The sequence below is a fragment of the Pantherophis guttatus genome, chromosome 2, assembly GCF_059756535.1.
Source record: "Pantherophis guttatus breed Tessera chromosome 2, ASM5975653v1, whole genome shotgun sequence".
NCBI lineage: Eukaryota > Metazoa > Chordata > Lepidosauria > Squamata > Colubridae > Pantherophis > Pantherophis guttatus.
The window spans coordinates 2,599,215-2,625,768 of NC_142064.1; the positions used below are offsets into that span (position 1 = coordinate 2,599,215).

At 41.0% G+C, this 26,554-nt stretch overlaps 1 protein-coding gene across 8 annotated transcripts in view; it reads right to left on the reverse strand.

The window, feature by feature from the left end:
* The window catches only part of UBAP2 (ubiquitin associated protein 2), a 124,677-nt gene that overhangs the window by 96,470 nt on the left and 1,653 nt on the right, over positions 1-26,554 (reverse strand). For 4 of the 8 annotated variants that reach the window (XM_060684428.2, XM_060684427.2, XM_060684426.2 and 1 more), the window contains exon 1: positions 9,278-9,364. The exons of the other annotated variants lie outside the window; for them this stretch is intronic. The gene's annotated coding sequence lies outside the window, so the exon portion shown is untranslated. Of the gene's footprint in view, positions 1-9,277; positions 9,365-26,554 lie in introns of those variants that run through there. 8 annotated transcript variants of the gene reach the window in all.

Below are 26,554 nucleotides of genomic sequence, written 5' to 3' on the forward strand. Positions count from 1 at the left end.
TTTGAAGTCTGACAAGAATAGAAATGTTCTCCAGTATCACAATAAGGCGACTCCTTTGAAGACAGAGACCAGCATAAATTCAGTTTTTTTTCCCCCTGAAAAAAGGCAAAGTTCTGTTTGTGCTCAAAACTTTAGAAAGCTGAGTTGGGGTGGCATGAAAGAACAATTCTTGACAGGTTTTTATCCACAGCAGTGATGGGAATTTGATGGCAGACTAGCTAATTGTGTGTGTCTTAAAAGAATATTCAGAGGAATACACAAGACAGAATGTTTTTTTTTCCACTGAATGTTTTTTGAAAACAAAACCATTGTTTTTCATAAACAATATAAGAGCCCTGAATTGCTTAACTGGTGGAGATTCTTAGACATTTGTAAAATTTGGGGGTTTTTTTATAGGATAAAAGCAAATTTCACCAACCAGGCATGCCAACACAACCCCCCTCAAAAAAAAAAAAAAAAAGCCAGTCATCTTTCTGAGTCATTTGTTTTTAGCTTCTCAGCATCTCCAATTTACCAGGAATGGAAAAGACATAGAGCTAGGTCATTGATTTTCGGAACAAATTAGATACAAAACCTCCTTTGGACATACTGCACTGAAGTAAGGATGTTCTTACAAACAAACTGCTTCCCTATTTGGTTTGGAGGCAGCAGTACCTCAGATGGAAAGTCCCTACAGAGAGTGGTAAGAACAGCAGAGAAGATTGTAGGAAGCTCGCTTCCTGTTATTAAGGATACCACTTATTAGTGCTATGTGCATAGAGCTCAAAGCATTGTTAGAGACTCACACACACCCACTCCGTGGTCTGTTTCTGTTGCTCCCCTCTGGGAGGAGGTTTCAAAGTATTTCTAGCAGGACTACCAGATTCTGTAATGGCTTTGTTTCCTATGCCATCCATCCGGTAAACTCGCAAGATTGGTTTTTCTTGCCATAAACATGTATACATCTGAACTAGAGTGTGTTGTTTTTCTGTATCATAGAATATATGTGGGTCTATGCATAATTTTCTCTTTCTTTCTTTCTTTCTTTCTTTCTTTCTTTCTTTCTTTCTTTCTTTCTATCATCTATCTTTCTATCTATCTATCTATCTATCTATCTATCTATCTATCTATCTATCTTTGTCATGTTTATGTAATGTATATTGGAGGTGGTGATGCTTTGAGAGCTGTATGCAATGAAATTTCATTTTAATGTATGCCAATTAGTGTACATTCAAAGTGACAATACAGTTATTCTATTTTCTCTTCCCTTCCCTTCCCTTCCCTTCCTTTCTATTCTATTCTGCATATAGAAGGGATGGTTTGGGGTGCTCTACACCCAAAAGGAAATACATGTTTCAAATATTTGGGCAAATATCTGGAATGAAAGGAGGGTGTTTTATTCACCAAGGGGATGTGCAATGGTCGTAAGTGTGAAAACGATCATAAGTCACTTTTTTCAGTGCCGTGGTAACTTTGAGTGGTCATTAAATGAATGGGTGTAAAGAGGAGGGGGTCAAGTTATTTTCCAAAACACCAGAAGGCAGGAGAAGCAGCAATGGATGGAAACTCATCAAGGAGAGAAGCAACCTGGAATTAAAGAAAAACTTCCTGACAGTGAGAACAATTAACTAATGGAACAGCTTGCCACTAGAAGTTCTGGGTGCCCCATTATTGGAAGGTTTTAAGAAGTGACTGGACAGCCACCTGTCTGAAATTATATAGGGTCTCCTGCTTGAGCAGGGGGCTGGATTAGAAGACCTCCAAGGTCCCTTCCAGCTCTATTCTGATTGACCTGTATATTGTATTCTCTAGGATCAGCCAACAGCACCATTTCCATCAACTCTGGAAGCTAACAACAGGTTGAACAGAAAGGCTCTGACATGTTAAGCGAGTATCCCATTCGTTTTATGTACAACAAAGCAGAGCATTTTTTCTGAGGGGTCCTTGGTGCTCTCTGAGTTTGGTTGTAGGAAGTACAGGTAGTCCTTGACTTACAACAGTTCATTTAATGACTGCTCAAAGTTGTAACAGCATTAAAAGGTGGCTTATGACAGGTTTTGACACTTACAATAGTTGAAGCCTCTCCACAGCCATGTGATCAAAATTCGGACGCTCGACAACTGACTCGTATTTATGACGGTTGCAGGATCCTGGGGTCACATGATCCCCCTTTGTGACCTTCTCACAAGCGAAGTCAATGGGGAAGCCAGATTCATTTAACCGTGTGACTAACTTAAGAACTGCAACGATTCTCTTAACAACTGAGGCAACAAGACAGATCTTAAAATGGGACAAAATTCCCTTAACAGGCTGTCTCGCTCAGCCACAGAAACGTTGGGGTCCATTGTGGTCATAAGTTGAAGCACTGTACCTTTTCTAGAATATCCTGTCTCTGTCAGTATGAAAAAAAAATCCAAACCAAGTTTTTATTTGGCCCCAGAAAGCAAATAACGCTTAACAAGAATTCCAGGTGTGGCACTTTTGCACCCCATAATCTGAACCTGGTCTAATGTTATATACATCATACAGGTAGTCCTCGACTTACAACAATTTAGTGATCGTCCAAAAAGTGACTTATGACCATTTTTCACAGTTACGACCTTTGCAGCATCCCCATGATCACGTGATCAAAATTCAGATGCTTGGCAATTGGTTGATTTTATGACCGTTGTTGTGTCCCTGGGATCATTTTTTTTTTGCTACCTTCTGACCACCAAAGTCAATGGGGAAGCCAGATTCACTGAACAACCCAACAACTTCAATGATTCACTTAACAACCGAGGCAAGAAAGGTTGTAAAATGGGGCAAAACTCACGTAACAATGTCTCACTTAACCGCAGAAAAATCTATACACCACATGAATATGACAAATAAATTCTCAAGGACTATCAAAGGAGTACTTTGTTTGCTGCCCTATAAGTGTCACCCATTAAAAATGGTCATGGGAATCATTTGAACAGCTGTCCGTACTCCACACAGATATCTGTCTAATGAGCTTTTAAAGCTAACAGGCAAGCTAGCAATTAAGCATTGGGGGGGGGGAGAGAGAAAGCACAGCATTGTGAAATTGGTTTTCAAGGAAATTGTTTCATTGATATCCAAATGTCTCATGTCAATTGGATTTTTTTTTTTTAATTCTAATCGGAACTGGTTAATTGTTCGCAAATACTGGTAGTTCCGAACTTACAACTAAAATCTTCAGTCATTCAGCTAAGTGGTTATTGAGTGAGACATCCCTCCATCAGGCATTCTTTTTGCTCTCAAAGTTGGAAGTCCAGAAGTCTCAACGTTGCCAAAGTTGGACAGCCCTGCTCTAAAGGAGCCTGAGTGGCGTAGGAGGCTAATGCCTCCTACTAAGGCAGCATTTAACATCCAGCTGCCTGCAATTACTGCAAGTTCAACTCTCACCAGGCTCAAGGTCGACTCAGCCTTCCATCCTTTCTAAGGTGGGTAAAATGAGGACCCGGTTTGTGGGGGCAATAAGCTGACTTTGTATAAAATATACAAAAGTATGAAGGCTATTGCTTAACCTGATGATGGCGAACCTATGGCACGCGTGCCCAAAGTGGCACATGGAGCCATGTTGCCTGGCACGTGCGGCGTCGCCTGTTCCTCTTCTGGGTTTCTGGAGCGCATGCACATGCTATGATCAGCTGTCCTTTTTGCATGCGGCAGTAGCGGAAACTAGAAGAGCTGGTCTTCTGTTTTCCTGTGTGAGAATGCGCACCGGCCAGCTGATCGTCGCCTGTGCATGACCGCGAGAAACCTGGAAGAGTAGCTGGCTGAAACCAGAAGTTCATTTTTGGGTGCGTGCATGCGCCCTGCCTGGACAGCTCCTCTTCCGGATTGCAGCCCAGACGCAGCACACGCCCTTTTCAGCACACAGTGCCAAAAAGGTTCGCCATCACTGATCTAGGTTCAGAGACACTGGAAAACAACCAAGTCAAACATCTGAGTTCAGGAAAGGAAAGAAATATCACACAGCAATCCCCGCAGATCAAATGAAGCCTATTATACAACCCTTGTGATTTCCAAGCACCAAATGATATTTCAGTTAAGAAAGATGAGCTATTCGCCATCAAAATAAAGCCAAATAAACCCGAGAGATCATTTCTCAAGAGGTGAAAAGTTTACATATACAGGTAGTCCTCGACTTATGACCACAATTGGGTCCAAAATTTCTGTGGTTAAGTGAGACACTTTAAGGGAGTTTTGTCCTGTTTTACTATCTTTTTTTTAAAACAAGTTTTATCAAATTTTAAATTTTTCTTTCACATACATATTTTATGAACAGAGTATTGACCGGGTCAGATCCTATACAATTTATAACATAGTTATATATTGATTTTTACAATCTTCCTTTTTTTTTTCCCAAATACAATTTACATATTTTAATTTCTGCCATATTATTCCTTTTCCCTACTATATTTTATCTTAATCTCTTCTTAATACATAATATATAAACAATATCACCATCTGCCCTTCAAATCCTCATTTCTTAGCATTACTTCAATTAATTTTCTTATGTCTCCATTTATAAAGTATGTTTCTCAAAATCCACATCACCCTTTTTGGCTATACACAATGTACTTCATCTTATTCAATTCTTACAGTGAAACCCTTTAACTTAATTGACCTTCCACATTTTATCTTAATCTAACAACCTTTCTTGTCACAGTTGTTAAGTGGATCGCTGCAGTTGTTAAGTTAATAACACGGTTGTTAAGTGAATCTGGCTTCCCCATTGACTTTGACTGTCAGAAGGTCACAAAAGGGGATCACATGACCTCGGAACACAGCAACCGTCGTAAATATGTGTCAGCTGCCAAGCATCTGAATTTTGATCACCTGACCATGGGGATGCTGCAAAGGTCATAACTGTGAAAAATGGTCATAAGTCACTTTTTTCAGTGCTGTTGTAACTTTGAACAGTCACTAAACGAGTTGTGCTGTTGTAAGTCGAGGGCTACCTGTAGCGCTTGAAGTTTTCATCCTGGCTCATCCATCTGACATAGGAGATTATCCTGAAATAATTGCTGATGCTTTAATCAGTTGAATTTCAACGGGCAAGACAAAGAGCACTGAACCCTAAACTTGAATTAGTAGAACCCAATTGCTGAGTTCACGCAATGCAGGTAGTCCTCGACTTACAACAGTTCATTTAGTTTGGGGTCAGGAAGTCAGTGTTGGCTACGACATAATCGGGGACAGATTGTCGTGCTTAATAAATGAAAGATTTCATCAAAGATTATTTGGTTGGAAATGCAATTTATTTGAGACGACACCGAAACCTGACACATACAACAATAGAGATAGATCATTATCATAGTCATTGCAAAAAATACATTCATCATAAAACATTAGATACAACACTTAAGTGATAGTCCTGGATACTAATAAGCAATCAACATAAATCATACCAAGATGCTAATTAAGCAATTTAAATCGTAAGATACAAGCAACAAAGTTATAGTCGTAAGAAGATAAGGTGATAGGTAACAGGAAAGATGAGAATAATGATGGTAAAATACTGCCTTTCTAGATAGTTTTGACAGTGTTGTGGGAATTAGTTGCTTAGCAGAGTGATGGCATGGGGAAAAAACTGTCCTTGGGTCTAGTTGTTCTGATATGCAGTGCCCTATAGTGTCGTTTTGAGGGTAGAAGTTGAAACAGTTTATGTCCAGGATGCAAAGGGTCTGTAGATATTTACACAGCCCTCTTTCTGGCTCGTTCTGTATACGGGTCTTCAATGGAAGGCAGGTTGGTAACAATTGTTTTTTCTGCAATTCTAATTTAAGATTTACCAGAGATCAATAAATATTATTCAACTAAGAAGCGATCACTTAAATAAATTCATCTGTTAAGCACTAGTCCCTCCCTCTAATATTGCAACCTTTGAAAAACATCCTTCAGGCGAATAAACTGTGAAAGAGAAAGGTAAGCGCTCACAAGGCCTTTACTTAAACCATGTGTTTACTTAAACCATGGGTTTATTTCTATCTATGTAAATATTTTTTTGACCACACATTATTCAGAGTCTCGCATTTACGGGATAAAACAGGGAAAGCCCATAACATAAACAGTGAATTAGTTAAAAGCACAGACCTTAGAAACACACCATTATAAACAAGTTACACTTAATTTGCATGGAATAGGTAACAAAAAAAGAACAAAAAAAGAACGTCGGAGCGGGATGTGATACGAATGGTTGATACTGGTGGCTCGAGCCAACCTTTTCCTGGTATTGAACGGAAGGGCCTGGTGGCTCAGCAGACTGATAGCACTGTGATTAACACCAGCTGTCTGCAATTACTGTAAGTTCGAATCTCACCAGGCTCAAGGTTGACTCAGCCTTCCATCCTTTCAAAGGTAGGTAAATTGAGGACCCAGTTTGATACAGTGCAATCGGCCCAGAGACTGAGTTGTAACTTTTCAGGCCACGCCCCTCTTGTGTCCATTGGGCTCAGTTCTCGACTCAGTCTTCTGACAGAGACACCCATTCGCAGTTGCTCCTGTTATTTCACTTCTGGACCTTCCAACTGGTCATCGGATCAGGTTTCCTTTGTTTTATTTTCCTTAATTATTGCTACTGATTGCGCAGACGAGCTCAGTGTGACTGTCAAAGCCGCCAGCTTCCGAGGCGGCTTGGGCCTCTGCCCACGGCTTCAGTCAATAGCTCGCCGCGGTTCCGGAGATCAGTTTGGCCTCCAAAGCAACAGCCTTCCAAAGCCTGGGTGCCAGAACCAAGAAGGCCCTGTTCAAATAAGGTGCCCCTCACCTTTCTGGAAGCTCTATAATGGGAAGGTTATGCCTTCAAGTATCGTGCACCAAATGAAGTCCTGAACTATTATAGGTAGTCCTCGAATTACAACAGCTCATTTAGGGACCATTCGAAGTTACCAAAGGCACTGAAAAAAGTGACTTAAGACCATTTTTCATGCTTACGACTGTTGCAGCCTTCCCAAGGTCATGTGATCAAACTTCAGACGCTTGGCAACGGATTCATATTTATGACACTTGTGGCATCCTGGGGTCATGTGATCCCCTTTTGTGACTTCCGCTAAGCGAAGTCCACGGGAAAGCCAGATTCACTTAACGGTGGCAAGAAAAGTCATAAAATGAGGCAAAACTCACTTAACGTATGTCTCGTTTAGCCACAGAAATTTGGGGCTCAATGATGGTCATAAGTGGAGGACTACCTATATTACCAGAATCTGCTAAGCAGAAAACAGAAAAGTTCTTGACGTTTTTCCAAATTTAACACGATAAATTTTCATTTGCAGCAGCTGAGAAATTCCTGGCATTGATTATTAGCAGCCTCGGGCAGTTTCCTGGCACAATGGCAACAGCTTTAATTTACAATCCTTGCTCTAAATCAAGGTATTCTTGTAAACCAACTAATAAAATAAAGTTAATATTAAGTTTTAAACACACATTGCCTCATTCATCATTAAGCAGAATTGGAAGCATGTAATCATCTGTACACTTACAACAATGGTTAATTATAATTCAAGGAAAAAGGATTTTTCCTTTTGTAGAGACCCCATTGTAAAATGAGTTTTCTCACTACATTTGATCTTGTATCCAGAGAAGGGCTTCAAAAATTTTAGCAAGGGGTTTTCTGCTGGGTGGGCGTGGCCATGGTGGGCGTGGCCTAGTCGGCCTCCTTCATCATGGTGGGGGGGGCATTTTTGCCCTCCCCGGGCTCCGGAGGCTTTCCTTGAGCCTCTGAAAGGGTGAAAATGGCCTCCCCAGGCTCCGGAGGCCGAACGTCCAGTAGGTCCATTTTTCGCCCTCCCCGAGCCTCCACACGTGCCCTGCACTTACCTGCATCCAAAACAGACCCCGTGGGGACTCCTGGGAGAGGAGGGGCAGGCGGGGCCAGCCAAGCGTGGGATTTGGGGGTTCTCCGAACTGCACAGAATCTTAGCTAAAGGTTCTCCCGAACCCCTGCGAACCCCCAGCAGCCCACCCACTTGTATCTCAACACTGTCGAATAGAATAGAATAGAATAGAATAGAATAGAATAGAATAGAATAGAATAGAATAGAATAGAATAGAATAGAATTCTTTATTGGCCAAGTGTGATTGGACACACAAGGAATTTGTCTTTGGTGCATACGCTCTCGGTGTACATAAAAAGACAAAATACACTCGTCAAGAATCACAAGGCACAACACCCAGTGAATGTCAGACGGTACAATAAGCAATCAAATCATACTAGGAAACAATATCAATATAAATTGCAAGGATATAACCAACAAAGTTACAGTCATGCAGTCACAAGTGGGAGGAGATGGGCGACAGGAACAATGAGAATACTATTTCAGAAACGTTTTTCCTAAAATGCACAATTTACTGTCAAAAAAGGATAGACAATTACCTTTTAAGCCACTGAAAGAGAAGCTACACTATGATCTGGGCTGGGTAATACAGTATTTATTCTCTCACATCGGAACTATTGTCCGTGATTGCACAAATAATCTGTTATTCCTTTTCAAACTGCCACTAGTGTTAAAATGTCTTGTCTGAGAAACTTTTGCCCACCAGAGATTATAATTAATTGGTGTAATACCTTTATGAGTATGGTATGCGGTACCCAAATTTGCAGGGGTTCCTATCAGCCATCAATCAATAACCCTAACTCCATAAGTTGTAGCGGTAGAAGAAAGCAGGATACAGTTGAAATTTTAAAAAATCTAGTTGGTTAGTTTCAGGTTATCGTGTGAACAGCAGTCACTGTTCATACCATAGACGGGGAAAATCCAAACCTAACCAGCTTCAAGAATTCCTCAACACAACTTAGTTGTTACTCTTTAAAACCCACCTGCAACAGAGCTGAAACTTAAAGAGAACAATCCGAAATATCCCGGACCTGGATTACAATTTTAATAATTAATTAATAAAGAGCCTTGGTAGTACAGGGGTTTAAGGCACCCTGTTATTAAGCTTATTAAGACCAGCTGCCTGCAATTACTGCAGGGTTCGAATCTCGCCAAGGCTCAAGGTTGACTCAGCCTTCCATCCTTTCTAAGGTAGGTGAAATGAGGACCCAGATTGTGGGGGCAATAAGCTGACTTTGTATAAATATATACAAAAAGGATGAAGGCTATTGCTGAGCACATTGTAAGCCGCCCTGAGTCTTCCCAGAAGGGCGGCATATAAATCAAATTTAAAAAAAAAAAAATTATCACATTCAGGATCCCAACAGATCAACACTGTACAGAAAAGCATCCTTTAAAATCCTCAAAACTCCAGATGTAGCTGCTTAACAGACTCCAACATCCTATGACCTTACCTTGGCCACTCCGTGCCACATTTTCTTCAGTGGCAAGACTGAAAACTAGCAATATTTATCTTCTCCTTCTATTCTTCTTCCAAGCCTACTGTGGTCAGACTTTAACTCACCCCTAGCTCTGAATTTGTGACATCATTCTGTTGTCACAGAAAGAGATCTCAAGTCAAGATGGGCTCACAATGTAGGGAAGAATGAACAATCTCAAGAGTCCTGCATGTTTCCCCCTTTTGCACTTCTGAGAGACCCCAACTATTAAAACATACCAGATGGTTCCCTTCATCTAAAGGTGGAAAATAGAGGAAAACTATAGTGAAGCCCTAATGTAGGGCTTAAGACAGCCACTTAGAAAATCAAAAACCTACTTTCCCCCAAAAAATGTTAATTTAGTTGCTTGGTTTATTGTATTATTCTGTGGTTTACCGTTTTATAGATTTTGGAAGCCTGCTTTGAGATTTACAGATAAATTGAGGGTAGAGATAGTTTAATAAATGAACAAGTTAAAAACCTTGTAAGTTGCTGCTTGCTATTGGAGAAAACACCAGTGTACAAGGGGCTGGGAAAAAATTAGTATATCAGTAACCAATACAAAGAAGGACTAGGGGTGACCTGATAGCAGTATTCCAGTATTTGAGGGGCAGCCACAAAGAGGGGGGCTATTCTCCAAATCAGAGGTCACCAACCTTTCGGACCTCAGGGACCACTAAATTCATAATTTAAAATCCCATGGACCACTAATATGATCTGCCTAATGGCCAGCTGGGTGGGCGTGGCTAGGTGGTCATGTGACTGGGTGGGCGCGATCAACTCAAAATCACTCGCATCGAGGGCCGCCTCACCGGCCTCTACTCACCCCTCCCCTCCCAGCCACTCCTTCCCTGCCCACCCAGGCTCCTTAGGGTCCCAACAGGAAGCAGTTGTTGGAGCTAAGCAGCCACCATGAGAAAGAGCTGGCAAAATAGCTGGCCCAGTTCAAATTGAATCTGACTGAGGAGGCGGCTCAGCAGAAGCACCTCACTGAGGACTAGGAGCATAGGCTTTCCAAGCAGAGGGAAAACCTGTGGGAGTGCAAGGCAGGTGCCTGGAGGCTCAGCGGGCTGAGATGGTCAGCCAGTTCCAGGCCATGAGGCAGTCCCACTGGAACGAGGCCCTCCGGCTCTTTGCCACCAGCAGCATTTCCCTCCAGCCTTCGCCCAAAGCCCCGCACCAGGAGGCCAAAGCAGACCCCTAGTCGGAATTTCTGCCTCCCTCCGACCCACACAAGAAGACCCCGAAGGGGGAGACTCTCTGCAGCAACACAAACGTTCATTGCATGTATCCGGCCCAGGGGCCGTAGTTTGAGGACCCCTGATTTAGTGCAATATAAAAAATGCAAATAATTTTTCTGCGGACCACCAAAATTGTCACGCGGACCACCAGTGGTCCACAGACCACCAGTTGGTGACCACCAGGGTGGATAAAAATCAATGATTTTTTAAAAAAAAAATCAAAAAAATCAGATTTTTTTTATTTAAATCGGATTTTTTTGATTTTTATCGAATTTATTTTAATAAAAAACTTTTGGGGTAAAAATCTATCGTAAAATAGTTTTCTATTTAAGATACATAAATAATTTAGATTATTCAGCATGAAATGGAGCTTAGTTATGTAGCACGAGGCTGTATATTCTGCAACTCTGGGACTATCGGTGAGTCAACAGTGGGTCAAAGGAGTAGCAGAGATGACAGTTGCTCTTTAAAAATCATGATTTAAATCAAGTTGATTTAAATCAAGCCTTTTTACTAGTGATTTAAATCATGATTTAAATTGTGATTTAAATCAAATCCACCCTGGTGACCACTGCTCCAAAGCACCTAAAGGCAGGACAAGACACAGTGGGTGGAAACTAGTCAAGGAGAGAAGCAATCTAGACCTAAGGAGAAATTTCCTGACAGGGAGGACAATTAACCAGTGGAACAACTTGCCTCCTGAAGTTGTGGGTGCTCCATCACTGGAGGCTTTTAAAAAGAGACTGGATGGCCACTTGTTTGAAATGGCATAGGATCTCCTGATTGAGCAGGGGGTTGGATTAGAAGACCTCCAAGATCGCTTCCAGTTCTATTCTGATTGATTGAAAGGGCAGTGCAAAAAGATGCTCAAGTTTAACCATCGTGTATCTCAGGGAATTTACCAAGTTTGATTAACTCCACAAAAGGGTAGGGGAAACAGCACATGTTGTTGGACAAATGACTTTGTCTACAGCCTCTTGCCTAATAACTGAATGCACTGAATTGGTTTCAATGCGTTGGGAATTGGGCCTGCCGCCAAGTGGTTCGGATTAACAACAGAATTCAGATCCTCATGAAACTTATCCCAAAAGATCACTGGCCACAGCAAGTAAGTGGACATTCAACCAGGGTGGATTTGATTTAAATCAAGTCGATTTAAATTACGATTTAAATCATGATTTAAATCACTAGTAAAAAGGCTTGATTTAAATCAACTCGATTTAAATCATAATTTTTAAAGAACAACTGTCATCTGTCCCGCAGCAGCTCCTCCTCTGACCTGCTGTTGATTCGCCAACAGTCCCAATATTACAGAATATACAGCCTCATGCTACATAACTAAGCTCCGTTTCATGCTGAATAAACTAAATTATTAATGTATCTTAAATAGAAGAGTATCTTTAGATAGATTTTTACTTTAAAAGCATTTTATTAAAATTTAAATTTGATAATCAAAAAAATCCTATTTAAATCAAATAAATCTGATTTTTTTAATTTTTTTAAAAAAATCATTGATTTTTATCCACCCTGCATTCAACTTGGAGCCTTGGTAGTACAGTGGTTTAATGCACCCTGTAATTAACACAGCTGCCTGCAATTTCTGCAGGTTCGAATCTCGCCAGGCTCAAGGTAGACTCAGCCTTCCATCCTTTCTAAGGTAGGTAAAATGAGGACCGAGTTTGTGGGGGCAATAAGCTGACTTTGTATAAATATACAAAAGGATGAAGGCTATTGCTTAACGCACTGTAAGCCGCCCTGAGTCTCCGGAGAAGGGCGGCATATAAATCAAATAAAAAAAAAAAACAACTATATTTTTCTTCTGATTTGACTATAAATAGTGACGGGGTGCTTGGAAAATCTCTGAAAGGTGTTCATTTAAGGATAAAACTTGTGCAGGAAAGAAAGTTTCAACAAGCTTTAACCTACATAGGAGCGGATTTGGCACTCGGCCTTCTCTGTCTGTGTTCAAGCCGTCTCTTCAACTCCTTCAGATTTTTGCTTACTATGTTGGTTTATTATAGACAAGACAGCTGCTAATAACCTGAGTGGAGGAGGGGGGGAGCTTTGCCCCTAGAAGGCAAACCCCCTGGATGCCATCTGTGCCACCCAATTTTCAATTCGGGCTGGATGAAATCTGTGCCATTACGCTGGCTAAAAACTCAGCATCTTCTCCAAAATGCGCTGATTTCATAACGGAAACCACCTCGGTTCCAAAGAGAAAGTCTGAGCTAAGCATTTTTCTTTCATGTTTCCACTTCCTGGCTATTAGCCCTAGGAATAAAACGACTGACGCTTTCGACTATAATCTTAAATTTATTGCCCTGCTCAGTTGATTGAAAACACGGATCAAATTGAATCATTACAGGTAGTTCTCGACTTACAACAGTTGGTTTAGTGACCGTCTGAGCTTACAACAGCACTGAAAAAAAGCGACTGATGACTGTTAAAGCATCAAATGACATGATCACATGATCAAAATTTGGATGCTTAGCAACTGGTTCGCATTTATGACGGTCGCCGTGTCCTAGGGTCACATAATCCCCTTTTGTGACCTTGTGACGAGCAAAGTCAATAGGGAAGCCGGATTCACTTAACAACCGTGCAACTAACTTAACCACTGCAGTGATTCACTTAACAACTGTGGCAGGAAAGGCTGTAAAATGGGGCAGAACTCACTTAACAAATTTCTCACTTAGCAACATACATTTTGGGCTCAACTGTGGTCATAAGTCGAGGACTGCCTGTATAGTACAGACTCCAGGCGCCCACATGAACCACTGAGAGAGGAAAAAGGCAGATGGGGAGAGCAAGTAAGGCAAGATCCGAAGGGCAGCAGTGTAAAACGGGCAGTTAATGGGCTGAGGCATTGGGAGGAACTGTGTTCTGCCCCAGCTACGGACCCCAAAGAACGCAGCACACACAAAGTCCGTACAAACCTTCGTTTGCTAATTAAGGACTACTAATGAGCTTTCTTAGTAGTTGTTCAAACACAAGTACAGTTCAAACCAGTCTTTTCTGAACAAGGGCTGTTCATTTAACTTCATTAACAGCCAACAAGAATTCAAAGAATAATAACTCAGTTCTGAGGCACAATATTTCAGATAACCGTATTCTTACTGTGGTTGGCAGAATACCCAGAAGCAATTTGCAGGAAAACTGACAAGAGATAAACAAGAGCTGAATCAAACGTTTCTGGAATCAAGACGCGAAGGAATATGAACGAAGTTGTTTCCTGCAAATTGCCTCAGTCGTCGTCCTTCCTTAAATAGGCTAGGGGAGTGGCCAATTAGCCCCAAGACTTACTCTCAAGGAGACCTCCTCCTGAGGAGCCACTCCTGCCTTTTAATAGCTCTGCGCACATCTTCATCCTCTTCACTTATGGGAGCTTCTGGAAGTTCTGAAGGCCCTGGCTGAATCCCCGCCTCTGGCACCTCCTCTTCTCCAGCCTCCTCATTGTCTGACTCAAGCGCCAGCTGCACAGGCTGCTGGAGCAGCACCACACCAGCCTCCTCGCTGTTGAAATCAGCTACTAATTGCACAGGCCGCTGACGGGCCACAACAAACTGGTACAGGTAATCCTTGACTTACAACCATTCGTTTAGTGACCATTCGAAGTCACACCGACACTGAAAAAAGTGACTTAAGACCGGTTTTCACACTTACAACCATTGTAGCATCCCCAAGATCACTTGATCAAAATTCAGACACCTAGCAGCTGGCATGTATTTGATGGCTGCGGCCTCCCAGGATCACCATTCCAGCCAGCCTCCGACAAGCAAAGTCAATGGGGGAAGCCAGATTCGTTTAACAACTGCACAATTCACGTAACAACAGTGGCGAAAAGTCGCAAAATGGGGCCAAACTCACTTAACAGCTGCCATGTTTTAGCAGTGGAAATTTTGGGTTCCGTTGTGGCCATTAAGTCGAGGACTGCCTGTATGATACAAACCTGTAAGGATAGAAAGATATGTACCTTCCCATACCCCCCAAAAAAAGCCCTTTTGATATATTTTGGCTAAGCGAGACAGTTGTTAAGTGAGTTTGGCCCCATTTTACGACCTTTCTTGTCAGTTAAGTGAATCACTGCGGTTGTTAAGTTAGTAACATGGTTGTTAAGCGAATCCGGCTGTCCCGTTGACTTTGCTTGTGAGACGGTCGCAAAAGGGGATCATGTGACACTGGGAGACGGCAACCGTCATAAATATGAGCCAGTTGCTAAGAACCCAAATTTTGGTCACATGATCCTGGAGATGCTGCCAAAAAAAAAAAAAAAAAAGATGCAGCCGTAAGTGTGAAAAACCATCGTAAGTTGCCTTTTCCAGTGCCAGTATAACTTTGAACAGCCACTAAACAGATGGCTGTAAATCAAGGACTACCTATATGGAGCTGGGGAGGAACCATAGACTGTCCCCACAGCTGAATCTCAAAATGTTCAGTGCAAAATAACCTTATGAAACCCCTGTCCAGATTCAAGGGAAATCTGCACTGCTAGAGTCAAGCCAGGCTCTCCAAGAATATCAAGATGCTTAACAATCGTGCCTTTTTTTTCTCCAACTCTAAAGAAGGATGTGACCCAAGATTTGGGCCCTGATCAAAGCATCCTGTTTCTCTCTCTCTCTTCCGCATCCACAAGCTTGGAACGTAAAAGGGAAACAGGAGGTGGTTCCTGACCAGCCAGTGTCTCAAAAAATGAATGCACACATCCAGCCCCAGCAAAATAAAAAGCTCCAATAAACCCTGGAGGGCTTCTATTAGAAGGTATGTACAAAATTACAGGGAAGCAAACTTACGGTCTTGAAAACTACAAATTTGGGCTGCCTCCCACCAGGAGTGAAGAAAAGAAAAAAAAAAGGCCAATTCCTTGAATGAATGAAAAGTCATTAGGAAGAGTGCAGAAAAAGAGGAAATCCCCCTTCCCACCTCCCACCCCACATAGGAATGGACAGAACCACCTCTGTCGTGGAATTTGTTCTCAAGTACCATACTTTTCAGAGACACACTTTCTCCCCCCCAAAAGAAGGTGGAAATGTTGGTGCGTCTTATACACCGAATACAGCCATTTTTGGCCTCCCGAAGCCCCGCCCCATGCATCTCGTTTATCGCAAAAACGGGATGTGGTGAAGTTTGGGAGGCTTGCAAAGTGCTCCTGGGGAGGGGGAGGACTTTTTTTTTCTTGCTTACCTCTTCAAAATCTTGGTGCGTCTTATACATCAGTGTGTCTTATAGTCCGAAAAATACGGTATGTATTTTAGGCATCAGTTTCAACCAGGAATGTCCCACCTTGGCAACTTTAAGACCTGTGGACTTCAACTCCCAGAATTCCCCATCTGGTTGGAGAATTCTGGGAGTCGAAGTCCACAGGTCTTAAAGTTGCCAAGGTGGGACATTCCTGGCTTAGAGGCTGGATTACTTACGTTTGGAGTTATCTAGTCCAGTGATCACCAACTGGTGGTCTATGGACCACTGGTGGTCCACGAGAAAATTTTGGTGGCCCGCAGAAAAATTATTTGCATTTTTTATATTGCACTAAATCAGGGGTCCTGAAACTACGACCCCTGAGCCAGATACATGCAATGAACGTTTGTGTTGCTGCAGAGTGTCCCCTTTTGGGGTCTTTTTTTGTCGGTCGGAGTGGGGCAGAAATTCCAACTCGGGGTCTGCTTCGGCCTCCTGGTGCGGGGCTTTGGGCGAAGGCTGGAGGGAAGCGCCGCTGGTGGCAAAGAGCCGAAGGGCCTCGTTCCAGTGGGATTGCATCATGGCCTGGAACTGGCTGACCATCTCAGCCCGCTGAGCCTCCAGGCGCCGGTACCTGGCCTTGCACTCCTGCAGGTCTTCCCTCTGCTTGGAAAGCCTATGCTCCTAGTCCTCAGTGAGGTGCTTCTGCTGAGCCTCCTTCTTGGTCAGATTCAATTTGAACTGAGCCAGCTGTTTTGCCAACTCTTCCTCGTGGTGGATGCTTAGCTCCAACAACTGCTTCCTTTTGGGACCTTAAGGAGCCTGGGCAGGCAGGGGAGACGTGGCTGGGAGGGGAGGGGCGCGTAGAGGCTGGCGAGACACCCATCAATGTGAGTGACATCCAGTTAGCCATACCCACTCAGTCACATGACTACCTAGCCACGCCTACCCAGCTGGTCATTAGGTAGATCATATTAGTGGTCCGCGGGATTTAAAATTATGAATTTAATGGTCCCTGAGGTCTGAAAGGTTGGGGACCCCTGATCTAGCCCACCCCCTTCTAGCACTGATGACATTACCTAGTTGGTTCATGAAACGTCTGCAAGAAAACAACCAAGCTCAGAGAGCACCAAGGATTATCCACTTCAACCATGAGCTACAAATATTCTGTAATATCAGTAAGGTTGTACAAATAGTCCTCGACTTGCAACAGTTCATTTAATGACCTTCAAAGTTACTGAAAAAAGTGATTCACGACTGTTTTACTCATTTGCGACCACTGAAGTATCTCAATGGTGACATGATCAAAGCTCAGTAAACAATACAAAGAAGGACTAGGGGTGACATGATAGCTGTGTTCCAGATTTGAGGGGCAGCCACAAAGAACAGGAGAGGGTCAATGTATTTTTCAAAGCACCAGAAGGCAAGACAAGAAACAATAGGTTGGAAACTAATCAAGGAGAGAAGCAACCTGGAATTAAGAACTTCCTGACAGTGAGGACAATTAACCAGTGGAACAGCTTGCCACCAGATGCTTCATAACTGGAGGTCTTTAAGAAGAGTCTGGACAGCCACCTGTCTGAAATGGGGTCTCCTGCTTGAGAAGGGGGTTGGACTAGAAGACCTCCAAGGTCCATTTCAGCTCTGGTATTGATTCATTGATGTGCTTTCCAACTCTATGATTCTATGACAAATGGCTGCTTCAAATGCAAAGGTGCTGATATGCCAACTATGAAAATTAATGACTTTTAATTGGGTGTTTGTAGTTTTTAACATAAGGGCCAAATTTTTATATATTTTAAATTGTTTTTAAATTTTATGGTATATGTTTGTTTTAATATGGCTGTACACCGCCCTGAGTCCTTCAGGAGAAGGGCGGTATAAAAATTTAATAAATAATAATAATAATAATAATAATAATAATAATAATAATAAGAAGAAGAAGAAGAAGAAGAAGAAGAAGAAGAAGAAGAAGCAGCGAGCTGAAAATTGGAAACACAAAGCTCTGCAATAATAATAATAATAATAATAATAATAATAAGAAGAAGAAGAAGAAGAAGAAGAAGAAGAAGAAGAAGAAGAAGAAGAAGAAGAAGAAGAAGAAGAAGAAGAAGAAGAAGAAGAAGAAGAAGAAGAAGAAGAAGAAGAAGAAGAAGAAGAAGAAGAAGAAGAAGAAGCAGCAGCAGCAGCGAGCTGAAAATTGGAAACACAAAGCTCTGCATGGCCAATACTTGAAAAGTATTGAAGGCAAAGCTGACCAGAAACTAATTTGGAACTGGTTAAGATCAGGAGTACTGAGAAAAGAAACTGAAAGCTTTATTTTGGCAGCTCAACAACAAGCCCTAGCCACAAACTGTATGAAGGCAAAAATTCAACATGTTACCACCAACAGCAAATGCCGCCTCTGCAATGAGAAAGATGAGACAGTCGATCACCTGATCAGTGGGTGCAGCAAAATTTCACAAACTGACTACCTACAACGCCATGACCGTGTTGCTAAAATCATTCACTGGAAATTGTGCCAGAAGTTTGGATTTGAGTACAGCAAAAACCACTGGGAACATCAGGTTGAGAAAGAGTTTTAGAGAATGAGAAACTCAAGATCTTGTGGGACTTTAGGATTCAGACTGACAGGCACTTGGTCCACAACACCTAACATAACAATAGTTGAAAAGAAAAAAGTCTAGTTCAATGACATTGCAATACTTGGTGATGCACGGATTGAAGATAAGCAGCAAGAAAAAATCACAAAGTACCGGGACTTGCAAATTGAAGTTGAGCGACTGTGGAAAAAGAAATTATGTGTTGTCCCGATTGTAATTGGAGCCCTCGGAGCAATACCCAAAGGGCTACCCCGCTATTTAGAAATTCTAAATTTGCCGGACTTGAACATTTTGACTCTACAAAAAACCACCTTACTCGGAACAGCTTACATCCTCCGACGATACCTTAACAGTTCCTAGGTCCTTGGTTAGGACTCGAGCTGCTGAGCTATTAACCAGCCTCAAAGGCTGTGAATCTCACTAAAGATTAACCAATAAATAATAATAATAATAATAATAATAATAATAATAATAATAATAATAATAATAATAATAATAATAATAATAATAATAATATTGGGCGAGACTGTCCACGACAACATGCATTCCCTGGTTCCCTAGAACATCTGCATGACATAATGCCAGAGGTGAGATCTGCGGGACAGCTGAATTGGACATGCAGTTATGGGATCACTGCTGTACCCCTGCAAACCTTTATCATTGACTGTGTGTGTATGTTTACTTCTCTTCTGTCACGTTCTCATCACATACAAAATAAATAAGAAGTGCAAGGGAGGCTACAATTAAGTCAACGGTGGCACAGAAGCAGAGAGTATCTGTATCTCTTTCCTGCCAGCCACCCGTCCTCCAGATTTGCTGCAACCCAAGAAGCGTGTTTCTCACGGCCAAAACATCCTAAGCTATTTTGGATTTTGATCTCACCAAAGCATGGAGAAACAAATTGCTCAGGGCTTGTTTCTTCTGAACCACAAAATGCTTTCCATTTTTCATGTACCATTCTTTCTAAACAGTGTCCTTTGCTAGTAGCCACTTGGTGTTCAAGGCTGGCCTTGGGCTGTTCACAAGCTTCACTTTTCCTCTGGAGAAAAAAATCAGAAAGCACAATTTCTGATGGGCTTTCAGATATTAAAGGAAATTTTGATCCAGACGTCCAGTGTCAACAGCTGGAGCTTCAGCATTTTTCAGGGATTCTTTACCCTCCCACTAACTAACAGAAATGTATGATAATTGAGTCTCTCAGTTCTGAAAAGACAAGACTGAGTTATACAGCAACACGCCGTCACCATCTATCTTTATAATTCTAATTCTACCTTTATAGACAGATTAGCATTTTTTGTCTGGAAGAAACTGATCAGTTCTGGACATATGTTTTATGCTCCTTGAGATAAACTCCTGCCACAATCAGCTTTTAGTGACATAGCTTTTCTTTAGAAAGCAGAAGGAAGATGAGGAATGTCTCAAAATATAAATTTACTCCAAAATGAAAATCACAACAGAGAGGTCTAGTTCCTAGTCAGATTCTAAAATCAATAAACCACAGAAAGATTTAGTAGGAATCTGAAACAGAAAACTTACAACCTAGCTGTCCTTAGATGACCTTGTGATAGTGTGAAGATTAAAACATTTTTAGTGGAAAACAATATTGTGGAACTACATTAATAAGGATTTTCTGCTTTACAAATTTGAAAGGGAACAACCTATCCTATACAATATGGTAATCTTACTCCCAATTATTTAAATAGCGAGGAGTATTTTCCTTCATTCCATCACTCATATATTTATAAAAATCCATAGTTACAGCCATTTCGTATTTGTATTTCCAAGCACAATAAAATTGCTTACAAAGCATAAGGTAAAAAGCAAGCCAGCATAAATATTTAAATACACTTTTTTTAATTCTTAAAAAGGATTTTTTCCCAAGGATAAGGAATGAACAAAGCTTATTCAATACTACAGAAACTTCACTAATACTAACATTAACTGTTTTATCAGATTATCTGGCTGTTCTGTTAGAACATGGAATAGTGGTAATAAACAGGACTTGGAAAAAAAAAAATCAAAACATTTCATTTAACACTAGTTGAGTATGCCGAATTCCTATTCCACACACATGGCACTAGGGAAGATACAGCCAAAGCATCTACAATACAGCTATACACAAACTAGCTTACATTCATGCCTAGAGAGACATGAAAATAGTTACTGTAAAACCAAGGTTACACAGAATTATTTTTATGGCTCAGAAAAAAAATAATGGAACACAGGCAAGTAGAGAAAAAACATTTCTAAAGTTGTTTTAACCTTACTTTTTTGCAGAGGTTTTTAAACCTTGGCCCACAGGGAGGTTGCAAATCAAGCAGGAGGAACGCCTGGTGACATAGAATTCCTTTTGAATTCATTTCAGGAAGTTATCAAGCTGACCCTAACCTTAAAATACATTTTTAATTGGATCACTGCTACTTGATTGTGTGGGAAATTGTCCTGGCTGAAACTTTAATACTGCAAGGAGATTTTTAAAAAGGCACAATACAATACAGGTAGTCCTCGACTTACAATTCATTTAGTGACCATTCAAAGTTACGACGGCAGTGAAAAAAGTGACTTATGACCATTTTCCACACTTATGACCAACGAAGCATCCCCAAGGTCATGTAATTTACATTCGAATGCTTGAGAACTAGTTCATATTTAGGACGCCTGCTGTGTTCCGGGATCACATGATCCCCTTTTGTGACTTTCTGACAAGCAAAGTCAATGGGGAAGCTGGACTCACTTAATGACCATGTACAGTTAGCAACTGTAACGATGCACTTAACAAACGCAACAAGAAAAGTTGTAAAATGGGAAAAAGCTCACTTAACAAATGTGTCACTTAGCAACATAAATTTTGGGCTCAATTGTGGTCGTAAGTCAAGGACTACCTGCATTGGAAGTGTACAAAACTGAGGTTTGAGTTTTCTAACTTCAAAATGTCCCTTACTGGATATATCCCAATCTTCCATCCTTTCGAGGTAGGTAAAATGAGGACCCGGATTGTGGGGGCAATAAGGTGACTTTGTATAAAAAAGAACACCGCTTGGGGTGGGCCGAAAGCCCTACTAAGCAGGTATATACAAAAGTATGAAGGCTTAACGCATTGTAAGCCGCCCTGAGTCTCCGGAGAAGGGCGGCATATAAATCGAACCAATAAATAAATAAATAAAATAAATAAAATAAATAAAATAAATAAATAAATAAATAAATAAATAAATAAATAAATAAATAAATAAATAAATAAATAAATAAATAAATAAATAAATAAATAAATAAATAAATAAAATGGAGCAAAACTCACTTAACTGTCTCGCTTAGCAACTGAAATTTTGGGTTCAATTGTGGCCATTAAGTCAAGGAATATCTGTGTTGAAGAAGGAATGTTTCAGCATAGAAATATTTTAGCCTCAGTGAAACAAAAAGCAGAGAAATTCATAGGTGCCCACATATCACCTTGTTTTGGGAAGATGGAAAGGGAAGTTATTTTGACCAGGGCGGGATTACTGAATAGGCTAGAAGTGATCTTAGCCCAGAGCTTCTATAACACAACCCTATGGCAGACTATATTTTTTCCATACAAAGCTAATCCTAACTATTTTTATGGAGTGAGAGTACCTTTGATAGTTATTGGTGCTGATAGGGTGAATTATTAAAATATAAGGACCTTGGTTTCAGACGATATAACTCCACATAAATACAGATTGAGAAAGAGTAAATTATACGCTGAAAGGTTATCAAACGAGATAAATTGTTTTTAGAAACTGCTGGAAAGTTTCATGCTTAATTATGCCTTATTTCTTAATTTGCAGCTTACAAACTTTTAAAGCTTAGAATATGTAAGAAATCTTAAATCTGTGTTTTTCTTTTTAAAAGAATGGGGTAGTTGAGATTAACTGTATTCTTCACCCTACCAAATGATTTTAAAATAATAGCTTGAAGGAATGCAAATCTAATGCATTCAACAAACGTTTTCAAGGAAGCAGGAATTCAATCCGAAGGCATTTCGTCAACACCAGAAAAAGCTGCATGGTAATGCTTTTGCAATCTCCATTTCTTTTGTTGTTGATTTTTACTCACAAACAACTCCACATCCTGTCATTACAAAAAGGAAAGAAAATACTGAAAATGTCACAAATCCAGCAATAGAATTTTTTGCAATCAAACAAAAAAGTAAACGAAATATACTAAGCAAACAAATACACTGGCAGAGAATTGTGTCTGACAATCTAAGTTGTACTTATAGTGAGGCAGATATTGGCACTATTTTAGTGATACAGACACACAGGAAACCAAAAATAAGTAAGCCTGTGCATCAGTCATGCCCAAATTAATAAATTTAGGATGTACTGATAAAAATTAACATATGGTAATTTTTACCATCGAGAGGGATATAGGGAGTCCTGGTGGACAATCACTTAAGTATGAGCCAACAGTGTGGCACAGCTTCCAAAAAACCAATACAGTACAATCCTAGGCTGCATAAACAGAGGGATAGAATCAAGATCATGTGAAGTGTTAACACCACTTTATAATGCCTTGGTAAGGCCACACTTGGAATCCTGCATCCAGTTTTGGTCTCCACAATGTAAAAAAGATGTTGAGACTCTAGAAAGAATGCAGGGAAGAGCAACAACGATAATTAGGGGTCTGGAGGATAAAACATATGAAGAACTGTTGAAGGAATTGGGTATGATAGCAGCGTTCGAATATTTGAGGGGCTGCCACAAAGGAGGGGGTCAACCTATTATTCTCCAAAGCACCTGAAGGCAGGACAACAAGCAATGGATGGAAACCAATCAAGGAGGGATCCAACTATAGGTAGTCCTAGATTTACGACCAGAATTGAGTCCAAAAATTTCAATTGGTAACCAAGGCAGTTGTTAAGTGAGTTGCACCCCATTTTATCAATTCTTTTGCCATGGTTGCCAAGAGAATCGCTAGTTATTGGCACAAGTGAATCATGTGGTTGTTAAGCGAATCTGGCTTTCCCCATGGCTTGTCAGAAGCCAGCTGGGAAATTCGCAAACAGCAATCACATAACATCATGACAATGCAATTGACAAAAATTCTAGCCAGTTGCCAAGCACCGAAATTTTGCTGTGATCACGGAGATGCTGCAATGGCCATTAAGTGTGAGAACTGGTCATAAGTCGCTTTCTTCAGTGCCGTTGCAACTTTGAACAGTCACTAAATAAATGGTTGTAAATCGAGGATTATCGGTATTTAGCACAACCTATAGACTTTGGCAAACTTTCAAGATATTTGAGATCTGAAGAAATCCTGGCTTCTCCAACTATGCTTCTAATAATTGCATACATTTTTAATCCAGTATACCTAGTATAAAAATACGTTGGAGGTGAGGTATATATGTAGTGCAGCAGAATCTTAAAGCTAGTATGGTAAAACAGAGAAAATGTCCTCTGAATAAGTTTGCAAAAAAAAAAAAAAAAGTCTAAAGTTGGACAGCTTCTTCCCAAGATTTAAAGAATGCAGCTCATATAAAACAATAGACACTTGCTAAATAAAGAATTGGTGTCTGGCTAGATGTTACTAAAAATTTAACTGCAAAATAAAGAGATTTCAAAGACGGCTTGCAGATTTTTTTTAATTCCTTCATCCTTACACTCAAATCCACCTATTTCTTGGATGAAAGGTGGGATGAAAATTGTTTCAAAAGTCAAGGTGGGCCTTCCACTTTTCCAGCCAACATTACCCCGATTTGTACATTTTAATTCCCTTTTCAATGTTCACTCAAATTAAGAGAAAAGCTGTGAGTTGTTTACTATCAAGCAACTACTTAATACCGGTAGTTTCTAAGGCTCATTTACTGGGAGACCAGTTAACAATCAGGAAATTCACTCCACAAGAAATACTAGTTTCAATTTTGCAGAATCATCTACTTTAGATATAAGCAACTTGTGAACGCTTTGACTTTTAATTCACCTGTCCAGGACAGCAGTTCAACACCTGGAACACTCTTTCCCTCTGTTGCCCTCTGGATCAGTGTTTCCCAAGCTTGGCAATTTTAAGATGTGTGGACTTCAACCTCCAGAACCCACCCTCCCTTCCTTCCTTTTCTCTCTCCCTCCCTCCCTCCCTCCGTCCCTCCCTCCCTTCTCTCCCTTTCCTCCATCCCTCTCTTCCATCTATCTCTCCTCTTGCATGCATGGCTGGGTAGGGGATTCCAAGAATCGAAATCCACAAATCTTAAAAAGTTGCTCAAGTTGAAAAAAACACTAATCCTGCTTTCAACCCCCAAACAAAGCTCAATGGTTAAGGCAGAGGAGAGCTAGGCTCAGAATATCTGCAGGATTGGACACACAGGCAGTCCTCGACTTATGACCAGCACCGAGCCCAAAATTTCCACTGCTAAGCAGGACAGTTGTTAAGTGAGTTTTGCCTCACTGAATGACCTTTTTTGCCACAGTTGTTAAGTGAATCAATGCAGTTGTTAGCAACGTGGTTGTTAAGTGAATCTGGCTTTCCCATTAACTTTGCTTCTCAGAGAGTTGCAAAAGAGGATCACGTGACCCCAGGATACTGCAACCGTCATAAATACATGTCAGTTGCCAAGCCATGCAATTTTGATCATGTAACCAATGGGATGCTGCAATGGTCCATAAGAGTGAAAAGGGGTCATAAGCCACTTTTTTCAGTGTTTCGGTCACTAAACAAATAGTTGTAAGTTGAGGACTACCTGTATACAGTTACTAAGGCATCTCTGCCAAATAGATTCAGCCATGCTCCCTGCAGTTAAACCTGAAAATTGTTTTTTAAACTCTCACCACTCCAAAAAGAAACAAGTCAACTACTGTTACTAAGGTTTCATTAGTCAACAAGAACAGACTTCAGAAACACAATACGTTTATTGAAATTCTGTAAGCCTCCAGGAGTCACCTCGTTAGCTGTGAGTTGGGCAGCTTTATCTACAGGTAATCCTCGACTTAGGACCACAATTGAGCCCAAAATCTGTTGCTAAGTGAGACATTTGTTAAGAGAGTTTTGTCCCATTTTACGACCAATTATTAGGAGAGTAACACGGTTGTTAAGTGAACTTGGCTTCCCCATTGACTTTGCTTGTCAGAAGAACCCAAAAGGAGATCATATGACCCCAAGACACTGCAACCGTCATAAATATGAGTCAGTTGTCAAGTATCTGAATTTTGATCACATAACTATGGGGAGGCTGCAATGGTCTTAAGTGTGAAAAATGATCACTAAATGAACTGCTATAAGTAGAGGATTTACTGGTAGTCCTTGACTTACAACAGTTCATTTAACGACCATTTAAAATTGCAACAGCACTGAAAAAAGTGACTTATGAAGGTTTTTCATACTTATGACTTTTTCAGCATCCCCATGATCATGTGATCAGAAGCAAGGTGCTTGGCCATTAGTTCATATCTATGATGTGTCCTGCAGTGTCCCGAGGTCATGGGATCACATTTTTCCACCTTCTGACAAGGAAAGTCAACAGCGAAGCCAGATTCACTTAACAACCGAGTTACTAACTTATCAACTGCAGTGATTCACTTAACAACCGTGACAAGAAAAGTCCTAAAATGGGGCAAAACTCAGTGAACAAATGTCTCACTTAACAACAGAAATTTTGGGCTCATTTGTGGTCATAAGTCGAGGACTATCTATATCTATATGTAGTAAATAAGTCCAAACTCAAGGACTACTCTGGAAAAGAGCTGGATTGAAATCATTCTCCCACCAGCCTGACCCAGGAAGACACACACAAAGCAAGCAAGGGAGGCGACAGGCAATCCTTCTGTCCCATGCAGACCCCAGGCTGTGCCAGGAAGGACTGGAGGGCGGGGAGACCCCCTGTTCCAAGCAGGAGGGGGGAGACGGCCAATCCTGGGAAGGGAGCCAAGGGCAGCAGAGGCACCCACCCTGGGAAGGGATTGCTATCCTCCCAAAATAAAACTGGGCTCAGAGAAGGGGAAGCTGGGAGGGAGCACATTTTTGGATTTTCCATGGCAGATGCCAGGGCAGCCAAGCAAGGGCGGGGCGCCCCACATAAGCTTCTTGTCCCCTCCAATAGACTGCAAGATATGGAATCGTAAATAAGAATTAAATAAAAGTAGAAAGTGACCTCGAAGGGAGGGGGTGGCGCCACGCAAGGGGAGAGACTAGAGCTGCATAGGAATGGAATAATAAATAATAAATAAAAGTAAAAAGTGATTTCAAAAAGGGAGGGAGGGAGAGAATAGGGCGGCAGAGAAATGGAA